The sequence below is a fragment of the Salvia miltiorrhiza genome, chromosome 3 (assembly GCF_028751815.1).
Source record: "Salvia miltiorrhiza cultivar Shanhuang (shh) chromosome 3, IMPLAD_Smil_shh, whole genome shotgun sequence".
In the NCBI taxonomy this organism is placed as follows: domain Eukaryota; kingdom Viridiplantae; phylum Streptophyta; class Magnoliopsida; order Lamiales; family Lamiaceae; genus Salvia; species Salvia miltiorrhiza.
The window spans coordinates 50,905,863-50,914,617 of record NC_080389.1 but is presented as its reverse complement, the minus strand read 5'-3'; positions in this window follow the sequence as shown (position 1 = coordinate 50,914,617).

The following is an 8,755-nucleotide window of genomic DNA, read 5'->3' as shown; positions in this document are numbered from 1 at the left end:
GATCAAAATCTATGAATTCATATGTGCATTTTCGCCACATGTCTATGCAATTGTATGCATTATAATATATACTCCCTCCGTACCTAAAATAACTTCCTCTTTTTTCATTTTGGGACGTCCCCCAAATAACTTCCTCTTTCTTTCTTTCCATTTTTGGAAACCTACCCCGCCACTAATAATACTTTATTTATTCTTACTTTTCACTTTTCACCACTCTCAATACTAATTATAACACTTTTCACAACTTCCAATAATAATTATATCACTTTTTCTTCACTATCAATACACTTTACAACTTTTTATTAAAACCCGTGCCGTCCCCAAAGAGGAAGCCATTTCAGGGACGGAGGGAGTATACAATAATTCTTATTTACTGCGCAACTAAAAATCATTGTTAATGAGGCGTGTTTAATTAATTAAGAATGATAGAAATTACTTAACTAATCTTTTAATTATTTAAAAGAGAAAATACAGCCCTATCTAATTAATCCCTATTAATGAGACGTATTTTTCAAGTGATTTAATTCTAATCACTAGATCTAAATTTTAAAATGTCAAGATTAGTTCATAATTCTCAGATGTGTTTATTAGGAACTCTCCTTATATATATTTATGTACCATATTCTTAAGTTATAGATGGAAAGTTGACGCTATTTCATTCTTTTTTAAATGGTCGTAGGCGATATGTCATCCTCAATCCTAATACTGGAAATAGAAATTCACTTTGAAGTACTCCCTTAATTATTTTGTGGGAAACAGAAGAAGATTTCACAATGTTTGTCTTTTTTAAATTATAATTAAATATTCTCCAGTCCCTAAAATTTGAGATCCAAATAAAATGGCACAGATTTTAAGAAAAAGTATGATAATTATGTTTTGAGTGGAGATTCAATCCCACATATTTTTGTAAATAGTGAGAGGGAAAGCTTGTGGGATCATACAATTTTCAGGGACGTCCCGATATAGTAATAATGTCACAATTTTCAGAGACGGATGGAGTATTTTTTATTTTTTATCAAACAACTACATAATATTTCAACATTTAATTTAGTGATATCACGATATCAAATGTAGGGAATGGATCATATAGAACCCTCACCTTTAGAGCATCCACAATGCTTGCACCCATAGTGGGTGCAATAGAATGGGTCCCACTTCTATTGCACCCACTCCAACAATGGTATTGCACCCACTTGGGTGCAATAGATTTTATTTTATTTTTGAATTAGTTTTATTCTAGTTTCCATTTTAAATTTACAATAATTGATAAATTAAAATTTCGCCCCAAAAACTTCGCCCCTTTTTGGTCGACACCCACCACAGAGTCGTGGGTGTGCTCGCAATACAAACGGCAAATTAGCACCGTTTCTGGCGGATAATAGTTGCTACGTTTGGCCGCCGGCATAGAAGCAATCTCCTCCACGTCGGGATCGGGGTCGGCAACAGCGGCAAAGCGGGGGTTCAAATTGGTGGCCGCCGCTTGAAAGGCATTCGATTCTTGCGTGAACGGCGAGAATCTTTGCCTGGAAGCATTTGATTCGCCGGGGGATGGATTTTGAGGGTGTTCACGCCAATAGTTGCTCCAATCGCCTTTCATTGCTATTTGTTGAAATAATGTAGAAGATGAGGAGAATGGATGAATGAGGAGAATGGATGAATGTTTGAGGATGAAGAAGAAAATGAGGTTGTATATGTATATATAGATGGGCTATAGAAAAAAAAAAAACGCCAACGGGGAAAAAAAAACGGTAAAAAACGGCTACAGATACATTTTAAATTTTGTTTTTTAATTTTCCTTTTTTTTTGGTTCGAAAAGGGGCGCGTGTTTACACGCCCCCTCCTTCGCTCCCGTCTCCGCCGAGTGCGATGCATCGCCCCCCCCCCCCCCCCCTCACACCCGGGTGCAACAAGGGCGCTGGGTGCGATAGGCCGGGTTCGATCCGGCCATCGCACCCAGCGATGCCGATGCTCTTAGGTAGTATATAGATCCAAATCAAGACCACCACATATTTTCTCCATGTGGAGCACTAAGGGAGTGACACGTGGCAGAGGCCTTCCAAGACAAAATTCGCGCAGGGGTAAAATCGAATATTAAAAAAATATATATATTATTATTATTATTATTGTTATTATTATTATTATTATTTTTTTTTAGATTTATGAAACTAACATATATTCATGCATACTATTACACAGAACGCTGCATTATTTTACACACAAAAATGCGATAAATCTGATTTTTTTTGCCCCCATCCACCCCACTCCCCGCCAATTTTTTTTAGTTTTATTTTTTATTTTTTCAATTTTATTTTTTTCTTGAAAATTTATTATTTTGTAGGCTACATTAACACGAGATGCATGGTTCGATTTTACAAAATGCAGTGTTCTATTTTGCAATGTGCATGGTTTACTAATACAATATGCATGATATTTCTCGTCACCCCCTACCACCAATTTTATTTTTCAATTTTTTTTATATCGAAAATTCATTTTTTTTTGTAGGATTCATTGACATGAGATGCATGGTTCAATTTTATAATAAGCATTGTTCTGTTTTATATTATGCATGGTTTATTTTTTTGTTTGGGGTGGGGGGGTGAGTGTAGGGTGGGAAAAAATACCATGCATATTTTATCTACGAACCTTACATATTGTAAAACAGAAAAATGCAAATCATAAAACTGAACCATGCATCTTGTGTTAATGAAGCCTGCAAAAAAATGAATTTTTGACTAAAAAAAAAAAAAATTGGGGGTTGGGGGCGAGAAATACCATGCATATTGTATTAGTAAACCCTGCAATATTCCAAAATTGAAAAATGCATTTTGTAAAACCGAACCATGCATCTGGTGTTAAAGAAGCGTGCAAAAAAATGAATTTTTGATAAAAAAAATTAAAATTAAATATCGATTGCTATATAAAAAAGAAAACCGTAAAGAACCAAGAACCCTTAAAGGCACAAAAATGCAAACTAAGGGCCGAGCCTCGTTAAAACCTATATAGGAAAACCCTTGCAGGAAAACCCTATATAGGAAAAAGAGTACTCGTCTACAGAGACGAACAAAAGAAAATAACCAAAAAAGAAAAGGGCAAGAGCGGAAGGCGGTTTTGGGGGCTCCGGCCTAACCATTGCCCCCAAGCCGCCGGGCTCAAAGAGAACAAAACCGAAGAAACAAATAAACGAGCTCAACAAAGAGCAAGGCATGGCACATCACCGACCAAAGCAAACTGGCCTAAAGACGACCCACACCAAAAGGTATTGTGAGAGCAAAAACCAAACGCGTGGCAACCAACGGAGTCCGACCGATTCAGCCCCAGCCTCGAGCGCACCCGAAGGCTGAAAAATAGCTTAATCGACACCCCAACCCACAACACCGCCGCACACCAAAAGTAAGCGAAGACAACAGGCTAAAGCACACCAAGTGCTCGAGCAAAAGACCCAACCAGTTTGCAAGTTCCGTCGAAAGCCCAACACAAGAAATGGAGCAAACAACCTACCCCCAAACGAGCAAAACAGCTCCCAGCTGCAAGAAGACAACGACGATTCTGCAACACCGCAGAACCGCGAACCCCACGCCGGCGAGAAAGCACTCGCCGCGGAGCTACCAAATGGAGAAGAAGCTCCCTGTCCAGTTGTGAGCGCACCTGACAATTGAAAAAAGCCCGAAATTACCTCCAACAAAAACACCCAACCATGCACGCCAAGCAAACCACACCGCCTCGATACATCACCAAAAAGCACAAAATGCGATGAGTATGACTATGAGAGGCCATGTCCATCTTAACCGCCTCTTTAATCTCCTCAATCTCCTGTGACCACCACCCCACATTATGTGACAGATGCACCATAATGTCTGCTACGGCATTTCCTTCCCTGTAAATATGGGAAACTCGCAACGACATGTCCGCCAACCGCCTCACCCCTCACCGTATCACGCCAATTGCTCTGAAAACGCCACAGAACCTCCATATTTCGCTTTTGAAGTAACTCTACCACATATGTAGAGTCTGCTTCGAGCCAGATGTGACGTCACCCACGAGAATGAGCAATTGCAATGGCGATAATCACAGCAAGTAGTTCTGCTTCAAAGGCGAAACCTGAACCTCCCTTAATGTGAAAGCAACCACAGACCTCAGCCTTATGATTCCGAAACACCCCTCCGGCAGAAATGGTGCCCGGTGAGCCAGAATTTAAAAATTAAAAAAAATTAAAAAAAATAAAAAATAAAAATAGGGGGTTTGGTGGGGTAGGTGGGCGTGGGAGCGGTAAAAATGCATTTTTGTGTGTAAAGTTATGCATGTTTCTATATAATAATATGCATAGAAAATATGTCAGTATAATAATCCATATTATTCCCTAGAATCCCTACTCGTAATAGATTGATTTTGATTTATATTTTTTGTTGTGATTGAGACTATGATATGTGTTGGTATCGTATTTCTTATGTTTTAAATCTAAAAATTAAGTGCAAAACAAGAAGAAAAAAAAATTTACATTGTCGGCGGGTTGGATCCGGATCGAATTGGATCCGTTGCTCGGGTTTGGTCCAGTCTCGGGTCGATACACACGAAGAATTCGGTCCCGATTAGTCCAACATTTAAAAAAATTCGGTCCATCAAACCCGGTGGATCGGTCCGGATCCGACCCGGCCACTGCTCACCCCTATCATGGGGTCAATTTTCACCATTTGAACGTCTATGTGACTATCTAAATATGTGAAACATGTATCATTGTCACATCTGCAAGAGCCACGCTATTGTTTCATGAAGATGTGGTGAGGCATGTATTTCACGAGTTTAAAATTTTTTGTGACCACTATTTTTTGGTGATTTGTAAAAGTAGATCAATTTTTTTTGAATTTGTAAAATTAAATCAATTATTTTAAATTTTAGCATTTTTGGGCCACATTTAGCTCCAATTTGACATCTATAGGCCACATTTTGAGTCATATTTGCGCTCAAATGTCGCGCAAAATAGCCCGATTAGACTCAAATGTAATTCACGGATGTCGAAACTTATAATAATTGACCTATCTTAGCAAGTCTAAAAAAATTGGTAAATTTTTACAAACTGTCCTAAAATAGTGACCTAAAAAAAAATTTAACCCTATATTTCACATCACATCAGACGACTACAAACATATTTTGATTGTACAAAATTTATCACATGATATTATCGAAAAAAATACTATTAGTAAAAACATTGCGTATTAATTTAACAACAAACGACATAAATCAAAAATGAAGTCATGCACATAAAATATGAATAGTGTTATGAATCTTACTGACTATCCGAAGATTTATCAGTTAGGCTAATAACACTGGCAGCGGAAAACTTTGTCTTTTGAAAAAGCCGTTTGTGATTAAACACGTTGCAAGATTTATGTTTCACTTTGCAGTTAATCAGTTTCAGTTAACAAAAGGTTTGTGCACAGATAAGAAAGTAAATACTGAAAACGATAAACGAAAAATAGATTTTTACGTGGTTCGAAATCCAATTCCTACATTCACGGTCAGTTGATCACACTGACAAACTCACTGGACTTGTAGGTGCACAGCAAATCTGAACAACCAAAGATCTAATCTTCGGTACCAATACACTGGGTTGAATTTCTCACTCTTAGCTTTACTGAGATAAAACTATGCCTTTCCACAAAGACTAAGATCTCTTGGAGTCAGAACACTGGTCTGAACTCTTTACAACTCAAACACTCTTTTCGCTCAGTTGAAAGGAGGTTCGAAAACTACCATCTAGATCACAGAGAACAGGCTCTCTGTAATCAGTAACTTAGGCTTTGGATAAACAATATTTGCCTAAGGTTCTAAGAGAATATATGTAATCAGTAGTAAACTGATTTTGACTTTAGGATTCTCTTCTTCGATTCAAACTTTGGAAGGCTTTGATTGGCTGAGTGGCGATTTCGGCAGCGTTTCAGCTTGTATATTTGAATCGGTGAAGATTGAAGTGATCCTCGAGCTCTATTTATAGGAGAGGTCTTGAATAGATCCGTTGGCGGAGATGGTCTTCAAGAATTCATCCGTTGGAGAGAAATTCGAACTTGGCTAAGGCTTCAATTTTCAAGGTTCATTGTTTGGTGAGAAATGACTATTCTAGTACAGGAGAAAAGACGTCTCTGAAAAAGTAATCACCAAAAAGGAATGCTCTGCAGAAAAATGACGATCCTTAAAATCTCTGCATTTAATGCGGCTCTACTTTGAGTGCGTGGCTTCCTTTTAACGTTGGACTTTCAGTCCGAGGAAAAATGTCAATTGATACTTGACTTTAGTATCAGTCCGCTGATTCCACGTAGCCAGCATTAGATGAATTAGTCATAACTGATTCTTCAGTTGAAACTCGTTTAGTCAAATATCAGTATTTGACTATGCCTTTAATCACGAACATCAGTCGAGTTCTTCAGTCTTCAGTCTTTAGTCCTTCGTTCTTCATTCTTCATTCTTCATTCCTCCTATCTTCGGTCTTCAGTCTTCAGAACACTAACTAAACTAGAAGGAGAACTCCAACACTTGAGTTCGAAAGGTTCTAGTCTATTACAAAGAAAACCTAAGGATTTTGGTATCATCAAAACAAGGGCTAGGATATTTCATTAAGTTCCCACCATTTCTCCATTTTTGATGATGCCAAAACCGTACAATCAGTTCTAAGACAAGAAGCGACTGATCTCAGAAAGCAAGTTACTAACCAGTGTGAATACTATTCCCCCTTAGCAGATTATCCTTAAAAACTTGCACAAAGAGAGAACATAACAGTTAAAGAGCATAACGAGGACAAAACTAAAATAAGTAATCAGAGCCTGGACAAAAAGATATTGTCTTCAGGTTGAGATCAAAAGGGAGATTCATTTTCATTTCAAAATAACTGATGAGAAATCAGTTGAGGTACAGAGCAGAACTGAAACAAAAGTAAAGAAAAGCATTCTAAGGCTTTTCCTTATACAAACCAAAAACAGTTTTTCTGATGTATTTGAAGTTTCCAGGATGATTTCTCTCAGTTACTCCCCAGATTCTGTATAGAGCATTAGCTTCTCCCTTGATGGCCTCTCGGTTGGTAAGATTCCTGATTCTTGGAGGGCTCACGAATTCTTTCAGAGGGTAGCGGATCATCTGAATTCTTGCTTTCTCGGTAGCTTTCTATAGTCTCTGGATCATTCCTCTTTCATACCAGCTGTTGAGGAAGTTTTGAGTGGGGGTTGTTGAAGGCCTAGGACAAGATTCAGTTGGAGACTCAAGGGTCAGTCTCAACTGTTTGAGGATGAAGAGATGGCAGTACCCTTTGTTGTCTTGGAGGTTTTGGGTCCTCCCTTCGCCACTTTGAAGAGGCGGATGTGATCAGTTACTGGCAAGGTCTCCGGCCAGTAGACTTGGAGATGACTAGTGCCAGCAATGATGATTTGAGATACTTTGTTCCCTTGACAGAGCCTATTTATCGGTTTTGTGTTGTGAGGCTCGCTACAGAGCAAGTTAAGGTAGGGCTTACTCCCAGTTAAAAGGACCAGGCTTCATCAGAGCGGCCAACACATTCTTCTATGGATGTGAAGCTTGTCTGGAGATCCTGTAGCGCCGATCCAGCATTTCTGAATAATTTTGGCCAGTAAGTTGTGACCTTGGCTTGAAGAGCGAGATCTTGAGGGTTCCTCGGAAGAATCACTCGCATTGAGCATTGTCTCCTTCAAGGTTTTGTTCGCTTCCTCATCAGTGAAAGATGAGGGTTTAGGACCACTGTTCGATAAGGCGAACAGTTCACGAACAACTTTGGAGACATTGATTGGTACTTCTTCTTGCACTTCGAAGTCCGGAGATGTAAATACATGAACTTTGATGAAGAGTTCACCGGAGTCGTTATAGTGCAGTTCTTGGTAGAACTGTTTGATCGGAGAAGTCAGAAGGTATGGTGCTTCTTTGATGTACAAAGGAAAGCCATTGTTGCATTGACATAATTTCTTCAGCCTCTATGTACCCTGGTTTTGATTGGAAGGAGGGTACATCCATTGAATGTTTATACCGCACTTCCTTGTTGTTGCAATCTACTGATTTTTTTATTGTGTCTGCTTTTGCCATATCTGAGATTCTGAAAGAGGAAAAGGTTCGAGCAAAAATTCTCACAGTTGATTGCTGTGGAACGAAGGATTAGTTTGCATGTGAGAGAGAAGAGAAACAAAATGGTAGGTGAGGATGAGAGAGAAACTAATGATGGTGTGTGATCGTGGAAGAAGAACAGTTACATAGGGCTTTGAAAAGACACCGACGGTTTGAAATCTGCGTGCCAAGGTGTATTTAATGAAATTTGAGATCCGCATTAAATGCTCGTCAGTGAAATTTCTTAAAAATAAGAGATATAAATGATGAAGGATATTTTGTTTAGTCTCTATGATGGAAAGGACTGAATAGACTAAATCAAGGGTGGGACAAATTAAAACATTTTAAAAACAATTTAAAAGGCTCGTCCAGCAAGAAAGTTTGAGTCTCAGTTCCCAACAATCAGTTAAGGCAATTAATATAACTCATCAGTTATATAAATGATTTTCAAAAAGCGAAAGTTCATAACAGGTTTAACTGATGTACTCTTATACAGTGCTTAAATGAGTTACTCACTGGTCGACTGATCATTGTAGTCAGTTAATTCCACATCTTCATTGAACAGATGAGCTTAGTTCTCCCTCAAAGATATAACCTTACATTTCTTATGACAAACACAACAAGGTAACAGTAGCAAACAATTAAACATGATAGAGACAAT